Genomic DNA, 14,327 nt, shown 5'->3' with positions numbered 1-14,327 from the left:
CACCTGCAGCATGGTTCCAAGGTAGAAAGGTTTATAAAATCTGGTTCTCCTTGTTCCAATGGGTTGGGCAAGCAGGAAATGCTTGTCATGCTCCTTTTAATTTCGTGCAATGTGGTAGAGCCTGCCCTTGTGTCCACCAGGATCTTCCGCACAAATGGCTGCTGGCACTGAGGGTGGGGTGGGCAGGGAGAGGAAACGGCTTAGCCGAACTGAGAGGTTTCCGCTTCCCTGTGGAATTTCTTGCTGGATTTCCTGGCGTGAGGGTTGGTAGGCACAAAAGCTTTCGCAATTGGGTGGGATTGCAGTGGGCTGACTAGTGATGTCACTCAGGAGGCCTTGCTTGTTCCTGAGCTTTTCCAGGCTGGGATCTTACATCCTTTGATTGAAAGAGACAAGAAGGGCTTGGTGCTGAAAGGTAATCAGCCCCCTTCCCAAGGCTAATCTTGCAGAGAACAGGACCACTTCAGAGCTTAAGCCAGAACACAGCAAGAATAAAATTTAGAATGACTGGCTGGGAAACCCAGGGGGGAGATCTGGTTGCAGGATTTCCTGACTTGACAGCACAGCTGCTCCCCACAGAATTTTTCTTTGCAGTTTGTCTCTGGTTTGAACAAAGGTTTCCCCATTGTTCAGGCTATACAACTATGTTCTCTGCTGCACATTCTCTAGATCCTCATTCCTCTTTGTCTTCCCTGATCAGCAGATACTATCTTGGTCACGTGCAGAATATCTCGCCCAAAATGAGGACAAAGATTTGCATAAAATTCACATATGCTAATTTATATTTATATATGCAGATTTAGAAATAATCACTACAATTTAAATAAAAGCATAATGCTATAGAGGGGAAGACTGTGTCCAACTGACACATGCGCATGCTAAGTCTGCTGTCCAGGTGCTTTGTTGTTGTTTAGTCGTTTAGTCGTGTCCGACTCTTCGTGACCCCATGGACCAGAGCACACCAGGTGCTAACAATGGAATAAATAATGTCAAATCCAAGGTCTCTGTTCTTCCTTATGGTTCTTTATCTTTAAACTAGACGGACCACACAGCCATTGCAAACAGAGGACTTGCCCTCTGAAACCTCTTGAAATACCAGGCTGCCCTTTGTAAAATAGGACACATAACCATCCTAGTGTGTGGAACTTTATACAGTCAAATAGCACCAGTAACATGCAAGAAGGGTTTTTTTGTTTTTGTTTTTTGCAGAAGTGCCAGAACCCAAAAGCAAACCCCCCTAAAGTGGGGAATCTGAAGGGGAGGTAGCAACAGCTGAATGAGAACTGCCCCTGTGGTCACAACGAAAAGCAGAAAATGAGTGTCATGGGAAGAGGATGTGAGATGGTGTGGCTGGCTGACTAGCTGGAATGCTGAACAGAAGCACCCCATACTGCAACATTTTGTTGCAGAGCCCACTTCTGATTGAATATTTTCAGTTCTGAAAAAATAAATATGCACATTGTAAACTGGCATGTTAGGGAGAAGGGTTCTAATTTAGTTTTCTACATGCCTAGGACTTTTGGGGATGGGTGAATAATGTAATCGCGTGAGCTCCCCCTGCAGTCTGGAATAGTGTGGTTCAATCACAGGTTTACTGTGTCACAGATAATTAGGCCTAAGTCTCAGCACATTCATTAGAACTTACTTCCCAATAAGTATTTTCAGAACTATGTTCTAAGGAGTGCTACTTACACACTTGTTTCTAGGCAGCATCCTAATGTGGAAATAAATACCAATCAGAACTACTGGACAGCACTGATCCTGGAACTGGGTGTAGAGTAGTTTCTCACACTGGAAGTAATCTCTCCCAAGCAAAGAGGTTTTTTTTTTTTTCAAAGGATGATACAGAGGAGCATAATGCAGGGATCCCTAATCTTAAAACAAGGAAATCTCTGGCGATTATTGACAGCATCCTGTGACCTCCTATGGCGAGTGATGAAAACACGGTTGGTAGGTCACACATGACTGATATTTAATGTAGGCAGGCAGTGAGCCAAAAAACTGTAATGATGGTCTCTGGAGGCCATGCTGTGAGATCAGAATGCTGTGCAGACAAATAATGCATGATTCTAACTGGGGCCTCTCTTAAGAGCTTCCAGAGATTTCAAGCTGCACCACAGTCTGGCATCAGCATTAACATCCTCTCCCAAGGATCAAGTTGCCACAGGACAGAACTAACTCAAAATGGCTTAAATGGTAAATTGGTAGATTTTGATTGAACACTAGGAGAGCAATTTGACAATGGAACCAGTTACCAAGAGGGGTGGCAAGTTCTCCTTCCCTGGAGATCTTGCCTACCACCTCAAGTGTGTGGTCACCAGTGCTGATGCACAGAGTGCTGGTGACGTCCTGAGCCAAGGTGTTGGCCTTGATTAGGCTGGTGGTAAGGCCAAACTCCCCACAGGCTTGGGCAAAATGATTGATGAGTCTCCGTAGAGTTTCCTGGGCATGTGTTGTCAAGGCTGTGGTTTGTTTAAACTATAGTTAATGAAGAAAGGCCAGGTTCATCATAAACAGTATATAAACTATCGTTTTAAAAAATCCACAGTTCAGATGTTGTGTGGAACCGTGGTTTGTTTTAAAGTGAAAATGAATGCTCTCGGTTTGAAAGAGAGGGAGAGGAGTGGGACACTGCACAAGTTCAAGGCTTCTTGCAGCTCACTTTCATAAAAGGACACCTTGGATTCTCATTACACCTCAAGTGGGCCTGTTAAGATAGCAGGACATAGGCAGAAAACTAAGGTGAGCCAATCAGTAAAGAACTGAACGGCCTCGGTTCAGTATATCTGAAGGACAGTCTCCACCCCCATCGTTCTACCCGGACACTGAGGTCCAGATCCAAGGGCCTTCTGGCGGTTCCCTCACTGTGAGAAGCCAAGTTACAGGGAACCAGGCAGAGGGCCTTCTCGGTAGTGGCGCCCTCCCTGTGGAATGCCCACCCTCCCTGTGGATTGCCCTCCCTCCAGATGTCAAAGAGAACAACAACTACCAGACTTTTAGAAGACATCTGAAGGCAGCCCTGTTTAGGGAAGCTTTTAATGTTTGATGTATTGTTGTTGTTGTTGTTGTTGTTGTTGTTGTTGTTTAGTCGTGTCCGACTCTTCGTGACCCCATGGACCAGAGCACGCCAGGCACTCCTGTCTTCCACTGCCTCCCAAAGTTTGGTCAAACTCATGTTGGTAGCTTCAAGAACACTGTCCAACCATCTCGTCCTCTGTCGTCCCCTTCTTTTGTGCCCTCAACCTTTCCCAACATCAGGGTCTTTTCCAGGAAGTCTTCTTTTCTCATGAGGTGGCCAAAGTATTGGAGCCTCAGCTTCACGATCTGTCCTTCCAGTGAGCACTCAGGGCTGATTTCCTTCAGAATGGAGAGGTTTGATCTTCTTGCAGTCCATGGGACTCTCAAGAGTCTCCTCCAGCACCAGAATTCAAAAGCATCAATTCTTTGGCGATCCGCCTTCTTTATGGTCCAGCTCTCACTTCCATACATCACTACTGGGAAAACCATGGCTTTAACTATACGGACCTTTGTTGGTAAGGTGATGTCTCTGCTTTTTAAGATTCTGTCTAGGTTTGCCATCGCCTTTCTCCCAAGGAGCAGGCATCTTTTAATTTCGTGGCTGCTGTCACCATCTGCAGTGATCATGGAGCCCAAGAAAGTAAAATCTCTCACTGCCTCCATTTCTTCCCCTTCTATTTGCCAGGAGGTGATGGGCCCAGTGGCCATGATCTTCGTTTTTTTTGATGTTGAGCTTCAGACCATATTTTGCGCTCTCCTCTTTCACCCTCATTAAAAGGTTCTTTAATTCCTCCTCACTTTCTGCCATCAAGGTTGTGTCATCTGCATATCTGAGGTTGTTGATATTTCTTCTGGCGATCTTAATTCCGGCTTGGGATTCATCCAGCCCAGCCTTTCGCATGATAAATTCTGCATATAAGTTAAATAAGCAGGGAGACAATATACAGCCTTGCCGTACTCCTTTCCCAATTTTGAACCAATCAGTTGTTCCATATCCAGTTCTAACTGTAGCTTCTTGTCCCACATAGAGATTTCGCAGGAGACAGATGAGGTGATCAGGCACTCCCATTTCTTTAAGAACTTGCCATAGTTTGCTGTGGTCGACACAGTCAAAGGCTTTTGCATAGAAGTAGATGTCTTTCTGGTACTCTCTAGCTTTCTCCATAATCCAGCGCATGTTTGCAATTTGGTCTCTGGTTCCTCTGCCCCTTCGAAATCCAGCTTGCACTTCTGGGAGTTCTCGGTCCACATACTGCTTAAGCCTGCCTTGTAGAATTTTAAGCATAACCTTGCTAGCGTGTGAAATGAGTGCAATTGTGCGGTAGTTGGAGCATTCTTTGGCACTTCCCTTCTTTGGGATTGGGATGTAGACTAATCTTCTCCAATCCTCTGGCCACTGCTGAGTTTTCCAAATTTGCTGGCATATTGAGTGTAGCACCTTAACAGCATCATCTTTTAAAATTTTAAATAGTTCAGCTGGAATATCATCACTTCCACTGGCCTTGTTATTAGCAGTGCTTTCTAAGGCCCATTTGACTTCACTCTCCAGGATGTCTGGCTCAAGGTCAGCAACCACACTACCTGGGGTATACGAGACATCCATGTCTTTCTGGTATATTTCCTCTGTGTATTCTTGCCACCTCTTCTTTTTAAAAAAAAGATATTTATTGAGATTTTCAAAATGTTACAAAAAAGAGAAAAAATAAAATAGAAGCAGAAAAGAGTACAAAGGGTAAAAATAATTGACATAATAGAAAAAAGGGGGGAAAAACCAACCCCTTCCCACCATATACGAAAAAATTCCAAATGAGAAAAAATGACAGAAAAAAAGAAGAATGCAAAAATCACAAAACTTTAAAAACATTTAAAAACAAATTCATTATTTTCAAATCCTTAACTGTCATTACCTTCTTTCTTAGACCTCCTCCTCCTCCCTTTCTTTGTATCCTAGTTATTAATTATCCCAGCAAATCCTTGACCTTATCTTTCTATAATAAAATAAACCTTAAAACTTAAAACTTAAATCTTATCCTTACCAACTTCTCATAATCATAATATTCTTTCATAATTCTTTAAACATCTTTGCTAAAGCCAAGTAATTTCATTCCAACATTTTTCTATCATTCATCAATTTTATAAAACAGTTCTAATGGTAGAAAAAAGAGGTATAAACAGATCCAATCTTCATCCAGCGTCCCTTCCTCCTGGTTCCGGGTTTTGTCAGTTCTTATTCCCGTCAATCTAGCCCATTAACCTGGCAACCTTATGTCCGAGGCCCTCAAGTCTCTTCCATGACCCTTCCACGGCTCTTCTTCATACTTGTAACTGTATTTTCCCTTGTCTCCTGCTCATGGTAACTCCAGCTTGACAGTGTTTTTAACCCTTCTCAACAGATCAGCCCCTTTTCCATGTTCAACAATGAATTCCATGTAGTATTTAAAAGCATGTTTCAAAGGCCCTCCAAAATTGAGAGCCCCCACAGTCCCAAACATCTCACGGCCCGTTGCCATATTTGAAAAGTCCAAACATCCCAGCATAGGGGGGTCAATCCAGCCCCCCATTTCCAAACCAAGCCAAACTTTTCCTTTCCAGATATGGCTTTTTCCAAGTTCATTTGTCAAATCCAAAAAATCATATTCCTGTTGGGCCTGTTCTGTCAAAACACACTCCTGGTTTAATGTCAAAAACTCCTGTTCTGTCAAGGCACACTCCTGATTTAAATCCTGAGTGGGCTCCACATATTTTCCCACTGTCTGTTCAAAGTTTCCCACTGCCTGTTCAAAATTTCTAGTCGAAGTCGCCATCCAATTCACCTTCTCGTGTAATTGTTCCAGTAGATCGTTTGTTTTATAGAGAGCATACAACAAGGCTTCTGAATACATTGTCCTACAAGGTCAGATACTTGTTCCCACGGTTGTAATCTGTAACAGCTGTCAACTCCCTGGAGTTAGTTACAGTTTCACAGTTACAATTTCACAGACTCCCCCTAGGGGGAAGACTTCTATTTATTCTTGCAACAAAGTTTCCTTTTTTAAGATACTTTGTCCATATATAATCCTTTAAAATGCGAAAGGGAACAGTGGAATCACTAGGTTTCTCTTCTTTTAGCCATCTGTCAAAAACACTTGTCTTTGGTTAATGAACTTCACGCGTCAGTCCTGACAGCCTGCTCCAGGATCAGGACGGAGGAAAGTTACTTCACTTTAAATTCACTTTAAACAGTCCAAAAAGATCCCCCCCTTCTCCTGCTGTCAAAGGGGGGTTCCACAATTTTAAATGGTGAAATCCAATCTTTTAAAAGCGATTTCCTGAGCTCTAGTTTAAATTGCCTTTGCTTTATTCTGTTTACAAAAGAACGGAAGGATGACTTCCTGTTTAGACCTTCCCGTTCCGTACCAAATTCAAATAAATTTTTAAAGTCCGATTCTTTCCTACTCGCAAGTCCTTATTTGATGTCCAATTGTTCAAAGTCTAAGTACTCACGGGTGCTTATTTTAAAGTCCAAATTGTCCCAGGAAAAAGGCAGCGCTCTCCGGCAACAGCTATGCGGCTTCGCTCCACGGAAATAGCAGTTGACTCACAGCACCGCGCCACTTCCCCCTCTTCACTTCAGAGCCCGTTAGTGGGTTCCTTAGCGGGTTGGGGGGGCGCTAAAGGTGCCCGCCAAGTCCCATGATCACAGGCTTCATCCGCCTGTGATTTTTAAGTGGGTCCCCGCTTCGCTGTAGCGGAGAAGACCCGTTTTCCGCGGAGCTAGTCCCTCCAGTTCAGAGGGAGTCCGCCATTGCCGGTGGCGCCACCCCGGAAGTCTCTTCTTGAGGTCTTCTGCTTCTGTTAGGTCCTTTCCACTTTTGTCTTTTATTATGGAAATCTTTGTACGAAATATTACTTTCATATCTCCAATTTTCTTGAACAGATCTCTGGTTTTTCCCATTCTATTGTTTTCCTCTACTTCTTTGCATTGCTCGTTTAAGAAGGCCTTCTTGTCTCTCCTTGCTATTTTTTGGAAATCTGCATTCAATTTCCTGTATCTTTCACTATCTCCCTCGCATTTTGCTTGCCTTCTCTCCCCCGCTATTTGTAAGTCCTCGTTGGACAGCCACTTTGCTTTCTTGCATTTCCTTTTCATTGGGAAGGTTTTAGTTGCTGCCTCCTGTATAATTTTGCGAGCCTCCACCCATAGTTCTTCAGGCACGCTGTCTAGCAAATCTAAATCCTTAAACCTGTTCCTCACTTCCACTGTGTATTCATAAGGGATTTGGTTTAGATTGTATCTTACCGGCCCAGTGGTTTTTCCTACTTTCTTCAGTTTAAGCTTGAATTTTGCTATAAGAAGCTGATGATCTGAGCCAGTCAGCTCCAGGTCTTGTTTTTGCTGACTGTATAGAGCTTCACCATCTTTGGCTGCAGAGAATATAATCAATCTGATTTCGATGCTGCCCATCTGGTGATGTCCATGTGTAGAGTCGTCTCTTGTGTTGTTGGAAAAGAGTGTTTGTGATGACCAGCTTGTTCTCTTGGCAGAACTCTATTAGCCTTTGCCCTGCTTCGTTTTGAACTCCAAGGCCAAACTTGCCAGTTGTTCCTTTTATCTCTTGACTCCCTACTTTAGCATTCCAATCCCCTATAATGAGAAGAACATCCTTCCTTGGTGTCATTTCTATAAGGTGTTGTAAGTCTTCATAGAATTGGTCAATTTCAGTTTCTTCAGCACCAGTGGTTGGTGCATAAACTTGGATTACTGTGATGTTAAAAGGTCTGCCTTGGATTCGTATCGAGATCATTCTATCATTTTTGAGATTGCATCCCAGTACAGCTTTCGCCACTCTTTTGTTGACTATGAGGGCCACTCCATTTCTTTTACGGGATTCTTGCCCACAGTAGTAAATGTGATGGTCATCCGAACTGAATTCTCCCATTCCCGTCCATTTTAGTTCACTGATGCCCAGGATGTCAATATTTATTCTTGCCATCTCATTTTTGACCACATCCAACTTACCAAGGTTCATGGTTCTTACATTCCAGGATCCTATGCAATATTTTTCTTTACAGCATTGGACTTTCCTTTCGCTTCCAGGCATATCCGCAACTGAGCATCCTTTCGGCTTTGGCCCAGCCGCTTCATCAGCTCTGAATCTACTTGTACTTGTCCTCCACTCTTCCTCAGTAGCATGTTGGACGCCTTCCGACCTGAGGGGCTCATCTTCCAGCGTCATAACTTTTATATGCCTGTTGTCTTTGTCCATGGAGTTTTCTTGGCAGGGATACTGGAGTGGCTTGCCGGTTCCTGCTCCAGGTGGATCACGTTTGGTCAAAACTCTCCACTATGACCTGTCCATCTTGGGTGGCTCTGCACGGCATAGCTCATAGCTTCTCTGAGTTATTCAAGCCCCTTCGCCACGGCAAGGCAGTGATCCATGAAGGGGGTTTGATGTATTACAGCATTTTAATATTTTTTTTGGGAGCCGCCCAGAGTGGCTGGGGAAGCCCAGCCAGATGGGCGGGGTATAAATAATAAATAATAAATTATTATTATTATTATTATTATTATTATTATTATTGAAGGAACACAAGGAGTGGGAAGTGATCAGTTGGTAAGAAGCATGCAAGCTCAGGCAAAAGACTCCAGGTTGCTGTGAAACCAGGGTACCTAACCTGTGACCCTTCAGTTATTATTGGCCTTGTGCTCCCATCAGCCCCAGCCACATGGCTAATGGCCAAGGACAAATGGGAGCTGGAGTCCATGTCCTCTTTTGGGGGGTCAACATGCCCATCTGGGAGGATTTTTACATTTTAAAGGAAATGTCTGGGTTTGGGGGTTCTTGTGGGCTCGGGCTGCTCTGTACACTGCAGCCGCTGCCAGCCTAAGCCGGGGAAAGCTGCATGGTGGCAGACCCCTGCACCTGTGTCTGCACGCCTCTTTTCCTGGCTTGGGCCGGCAGTAGCTCAGGCTGTCCTCTTTTTTGTTCTTCAAGATAAGATATGGCAACCCTACTCAGGAATCAAGAGGACAAGAAATTCAAAAATATTGGGAAATGTTTCTTATGTATATACAAAAGCACTGTAAACAGGTCAAAACATTAGCAGGATTTTAAATACACTTCTATTGTAACAGAAAGTACACCTAATCTAGAAATATGAAAAATTGGAGAAGTATTGATATGCAGTTGAAAATAGAATTAAAAGGACCCATGGTTGGGATGGGAGGGAAGTCATGAGATTCAGAGTAATCTCAACATGTGGAATTTTTATGATATTATGATGTAACTATTTTTTTTCTTTCTCCTTTGTTTTTTTTAAAAAAAATTATTTTATTTTCATTTTTGAAAATCAATAAAAATCATATTTTTAAAAAACAAAGATATGGCAACCCTAGGTGGTCAGTTACCTTCTTCACAGGTGGAGCTGTGCAAAGTGATCAAAGCCCCCCTGTTGGATCAAAGATGTTTCCTTACTGTAGGTACTAAACAAGTGCTTATACGGTTGCCATATTTTGAAAGGCAGAAAAGAGGACACACAGAATTGCAAAGTTATAAGGGACTCCAAGGGTCATCTAGTCCAACCCGTGTGCAAATGCCGTGTTCGCTTGGCCCACATGCCTCGGAGCAGGCTGTGCAGCTGCAAACTCCGCCACAAAATTCCTTGCGGGGAAGCATGTCTGCCACTCTCGCCCAAGCGCAACGGGGGGGGGGGATTTGCGCCCGTGGGAACTCTGGACCTCCTCGCATTGGCGTGGGGCTTAGGCTGCTGCTGCCAATCTTCCTAATTTTATTGGCTCGAATATGGGGGGGGGGGACAACTCCCATGACCAACCCCCCAATACCAACCCCCCAAAGACCACCCCTAAAGATGAACACCCCAAGATCACCCCCTCACAACTCCCATTACCAACCTCCCCAAAGACGCATCTCCCCACAGAACGACTCCCTCCGAGACCCCCCCTCAACGCCTCCTCCCTCCCCCCCAGCCCCTCTTAAGTGGGGGGCCTCCTTCCTCTGTCTTTGCCCCCCCCCAGCCCCATGAGAAACAACCTGTGTACCCCAGGGTGCAGGAGGAGGGAGGCCCCGCAGCCCTAAGTCACCACCCCTCCCTCCATCCCGCCCCCCCCAACTTGTGGCTCCCTGGCAGCAGCAGAGATGGGGCAGGAGGAGGCACCCTAGAGGTAAGGTAAAATACTTTCACAAGCCCTTTGGGATTCCACTCGAAGCAAAGCGGGGCAGGGGAGGCTGGAGAAGGGGCGGGATGGGGAGAGGCCAAGCGGCGTTCCGAGGAGCAGGCAGCGGGCCGCGCAACAAAGCGGTGCTCGCTTGGGAACCGGAAGCGTCCGCTTGTAGCAACTGTGCTGGCCGCAGGGAGGAAAGTTTAAAAGGACGGCCAGGAGCCGGAGGAAGACAAAAATCCAGACATTTTGTCATATTTTAAAAATCCGCCCCCGACAGAAATTTTCACCATGAAAAAGAGGGCGGGTCTGGGGAAATCCGGATGCATGGCAACCCCAGCTTTTTTCTTTTTAATAAAAAACCCCTTCCTTATCGAAACCTTTTGAAATAGAAAAAGAATAGATTAAACGGTAGTGATTTAGACGTGCATGAAAAACAAGCCTAGCGGTAAGAATGTGCACTTAATTGGCTGGCAAAAATAATAATAAATATGCCATGTGCGGGAGCAAGCATGAAGAGGGACAGATAATTTTCCAGACAATAATAATTTTAGATAATTTTAGAGAATAGTGGATCATTGGAAGGAAATGACACCCTTGTTTGAAAAGAAATAATAGAGAAGCTGGCTTGAAATTGTGTTCTGCTGGTGATGTTGTTAATCACAGGGTGCTGGAACCGTGGGGTGCTGGTTATGGCGGCTTCCCTAGAGCTAAGGGAGAGATTAGCCAAATGCGATAGGTTAGAATGAGGAAAAAGGGAACAAAATGGACTCCAATTAGCAAAAGCAGTATGTATGAAATTGGCCAACTATACCCTCCAGGGTAATTGATTAATTACTCTCATTGTATTAACTAGCATATTAAGTAAGGTTCGGTGCACTAAAAACTCATTAAGCAAAGGCAACTGAGGACAAGTACAGTGTCCCAACTGGTCTTCATCAAGGATGCCAGCAAAGCAAAGATCCAACTGCAGTGCAGGCCAGGTGACTTGGATGGACGGTCCCAAGTCACCTGGCCTGCACTGCAGTTGGATCTACAAGAACTGGCCTCCTGTGAGCCATTGTGCTTCTTGTTGAAGTGCCCTGACCCTAACCCAGCTGAAACTAAGGCCCCATTGTTCTGCTGTATTCAGAGTAGGGGAGAATCCTGCCCTGACATCATTAGTGCATTGTTCAAGCCATTAATAAATAACAAGAGGCTGTTTAGTTAGTTGTCCCAATGTCCCTTTGGCTTGGCTGCCTTACTGGCTCGCAGACCCATGGCTTCCACAGCAGATCTTGAGCCAAACATTTCCCCCCATTTTATGCTTTGGTGGATTTAAGCAAAATCATAGAATCATAGAATCATAGAGTTGGAAGAGACCACAAGGGCCATGTTGACACTGAAACCAGCTAATAGAGATTGAAACATATATGTCCCCTGGAAGAAGAATTATAGCTAAGTGGTAGAACATCTGGTTTGCTTACAGGTCCCATTTTCAACATCTCCAAGTAAGGCTGGGGATGTCTCAGTCTAAAATGGTGAAGAGCTGCTGCTGATCACTGTATTCTGTCTGAGCTAGATATATTAAATGTATGTACTGTAAGCAAGATCACTTAAGTAATGCAGATGGAATCCAGAGAGAAAGCTTCTGATCATTCTTTACTGAACAAAAACAGTGCATAATTTGGGGAGAAAGGAACAGAGAGGTCTTGGTTTTCTCACTTCAGGCCTTGTACAGAGCAGAAAGACATTCAACCCGACATACAAATGAAAACTCCTGAACTACTCAGCCAATCAGAGCACATGCTACCTCAGTAAATATTATCCCACTCTGCCTAGTTGCTAAGCAACACCTCTACTCACCTTCTTGGTTAGTTCACTTTAACACTAACAGAATAAACCCTTAAGTTATACACAGAGTGATCTCTGCTGCTGCACTTCCAACAGATATAAGCGTCCAATGTTAGTCATACAGTTGTACAGAATGACATTTCTAGCAACCTTTCAGGGCTGGTGTCAGGTCATTGTCAGGGGCACACATCCCAGCAGGGTCCCACTGCTGACCCTGGAAACTAGAGACACAATGAAAATGAAAGGGCAATATCAACAGAAAGGAGGAGAAAATGGAGCTTCAGAGAATGGGGCTTACCTTGATGACATCTAGCCCAATTCCCCCACCTAAAAACCCAGAGCCAGATGAAATATTAAGAAGGCATCTGGAAGGGACAAAATAGAGATGGAGATTTACCAGACACAGCTCATAGTAAACTGAGTATTCGAGCATAGAGAAGAGGTTTGAACACTTTTGTTTGATGGTTTGATTCCATATACTGTACATATTGTGAGTACTGGGATGTGATGGCCCCATTCTGGGTCACCTATCAGAAGTCTTGTTGTTGTTTCCCACCCAGGACTGCTTGGATGAAATTCAAAGCCAGGCAGGGCATTTCAAATTGACATTAATTACACATAATTAATTTCTAATGCTGGGAGCATAATCCATAATGATTTATGCATGCAAGATCTGTAGCTACTCTTATGTTTGGGAACTGATCCTCTCTCTGTGTATGTGCCTGTGTATTCTCAAGTTAACTCTTAGTTCCTAACCTGCTTTAGAAGCCTGTGATTTGTGCAGAGGGACTGTTGCTTTCTTGTTATTTTTTTTAACTGGGAGGAGGTTGCATCTCAGTCGTAGTGCACCTGCTTTTTAAAAGTTGAAATAGAAAGCACAGCTGCTTTATATGTTAGCCTTCCTTGATAAAATCTGGCATGATCAGAAAGACCAGAATGCAAGTCTACCTTCTTTGCAAGTAGTGAAATGAGGTTGGTTCTTTGTGTCCCAGTGCATAAGTACACAGGAAAAGCCTGGCTTCTGGATCCGGCTAAAGGTCCATCTCATTCATCATCATGTTCTCTTTGTGGCCAATCAGAAGCCTGCAAGGAGCCTACAAGCTGGACTTGACCATAACTGCACTTTCCACACTTGTGATTCCCAACCACTGACATTCAGAAGTCTACTGCCTCCAACAGTGGAGGTAGAACATAGGCATTGAAGCATAATGGCATAATTTTCAATATTTGCAAGATGAATAAAGAGATATGTATATGTATATTCTACATTATTTGAAGGCAGAAACTCCTCATAGTGGAGTAAACATGCAAGTGATAGAATCAACCATGGTTCTATGGAAACAGCTCGTGAGTATTCAGTAAATCTTAACTTGCATATCTATTTGGAAGTATATTCCATTGATTTTGGAGGGATTACTTTTAAATAAGTGTGCATAGTGTTTCCTAGAGATTCCTACCGTTCTCACACCAAAGAGAATGTGTTTCTTTGTTTCCCCAAGGAAAGGGAATTATTATCATATAAAGACATACTCCCAACGTGTCTAATTCCACCTCCCATTTTTTCCAACCGCACATTATCTGCTTTCCAGCTGCACCAAACTTTCCCCAAAACAACTGGTCCTTATTTCCATATTAGCAAAGGAACAGGGTCCTCTAAGGGCAGCCCGGTAGCTGTGAGGGTGCAGGATAGTCAGATGGTACATACAGCTATTCTCCTGAGAAGGGTAGAGCCAAGGGGCTCAGGAGGAATAGCTGGGGGCAGGGGGGGGCGCGCTGCTATCACTGCTGGAGGCAGTTGCCCACTTTGCTGAATGCTAAAGCCGGCTCTGGCAGGAGACCCACTCGAGGAGGGGCCCCCACTGTGGGAAACTTGCCTGCAAAACCAGGTGTGGTACAGATGTCAACCCCCCTCCTGGTGACATTTTAAGAGGCCTTTCCCTGTATCTCAGAGCTGTGCGACGCCTGTCAGGCCTTCTGAACAACCCACATCTGAAAGAGCTTGTTCATTTCTTCACCAAACTGGCTGTCTGCCTGGGAGGCAAGACCCTTTCGCTACGGTGAAGAAGAGGACAAAAATGAGAGGAAGGCTCAGCTTGACAGATACTGCAAAGGCCTTGGCTTGATGACTGGTTACCAAGGCAACCAGGCTTTCCTTGGAATAATTGCTTGCTACGCAGACAACACCTGCCCCTCCCCCCCATTTTGTGTAGAAAGCTGCCCTGTTTCATTAGAAGATGCATAATATGCCACATACAAAAATCTCTGCACCACACGTAAGCAAGGCTACAAGGCTGGTCTTCTTAGCAAAGCATTAGGT

General features: G+C 44.4%; 1 long non-coding RNA gene across 1 annotated transcript; it reads right to left on the bottom strand.

Annotated features, from left to right (window-relative positions):
• Nucleotides 1-11,760: 11,760 nt before the first annotated feature.
• On the bottom strand, nucleotides 11,761-14,104 carry LOC308464476. The gene is made up of 3 exons (XR_013980069.1): nucleotides 13,998-14,104; nucleotides 12,309-12,375; nucleotides 11,761-12,224 (listed from the first exon to the last, which is right to left on the bottom strand). It is a non-coding gene; the product is annotated as an uncharacterized lncRNA (long non-coding RNA).
• Nucleotides 14,105-14,327: the final 223 nt, after the last annotated feature.

Source organism: Podarcis pityusensis (genome assembly GCF_964106645.2).
Source record: "Podarcis pityusensis genome assembly, chromosome: 15".
Taxonomy (NCBI): domain Eukaryota; kingdom Metazoa; phylum Chordata; class Lepidosauria; order Squamata; family Lacertidae; genus Podarcis; species Podarcis pityusensis.
The sequence above is the reverse complement of the archived record's forward strand: the minus strand, read 5'-3'. Positions and strand labels throughout refer to the sequence as shown.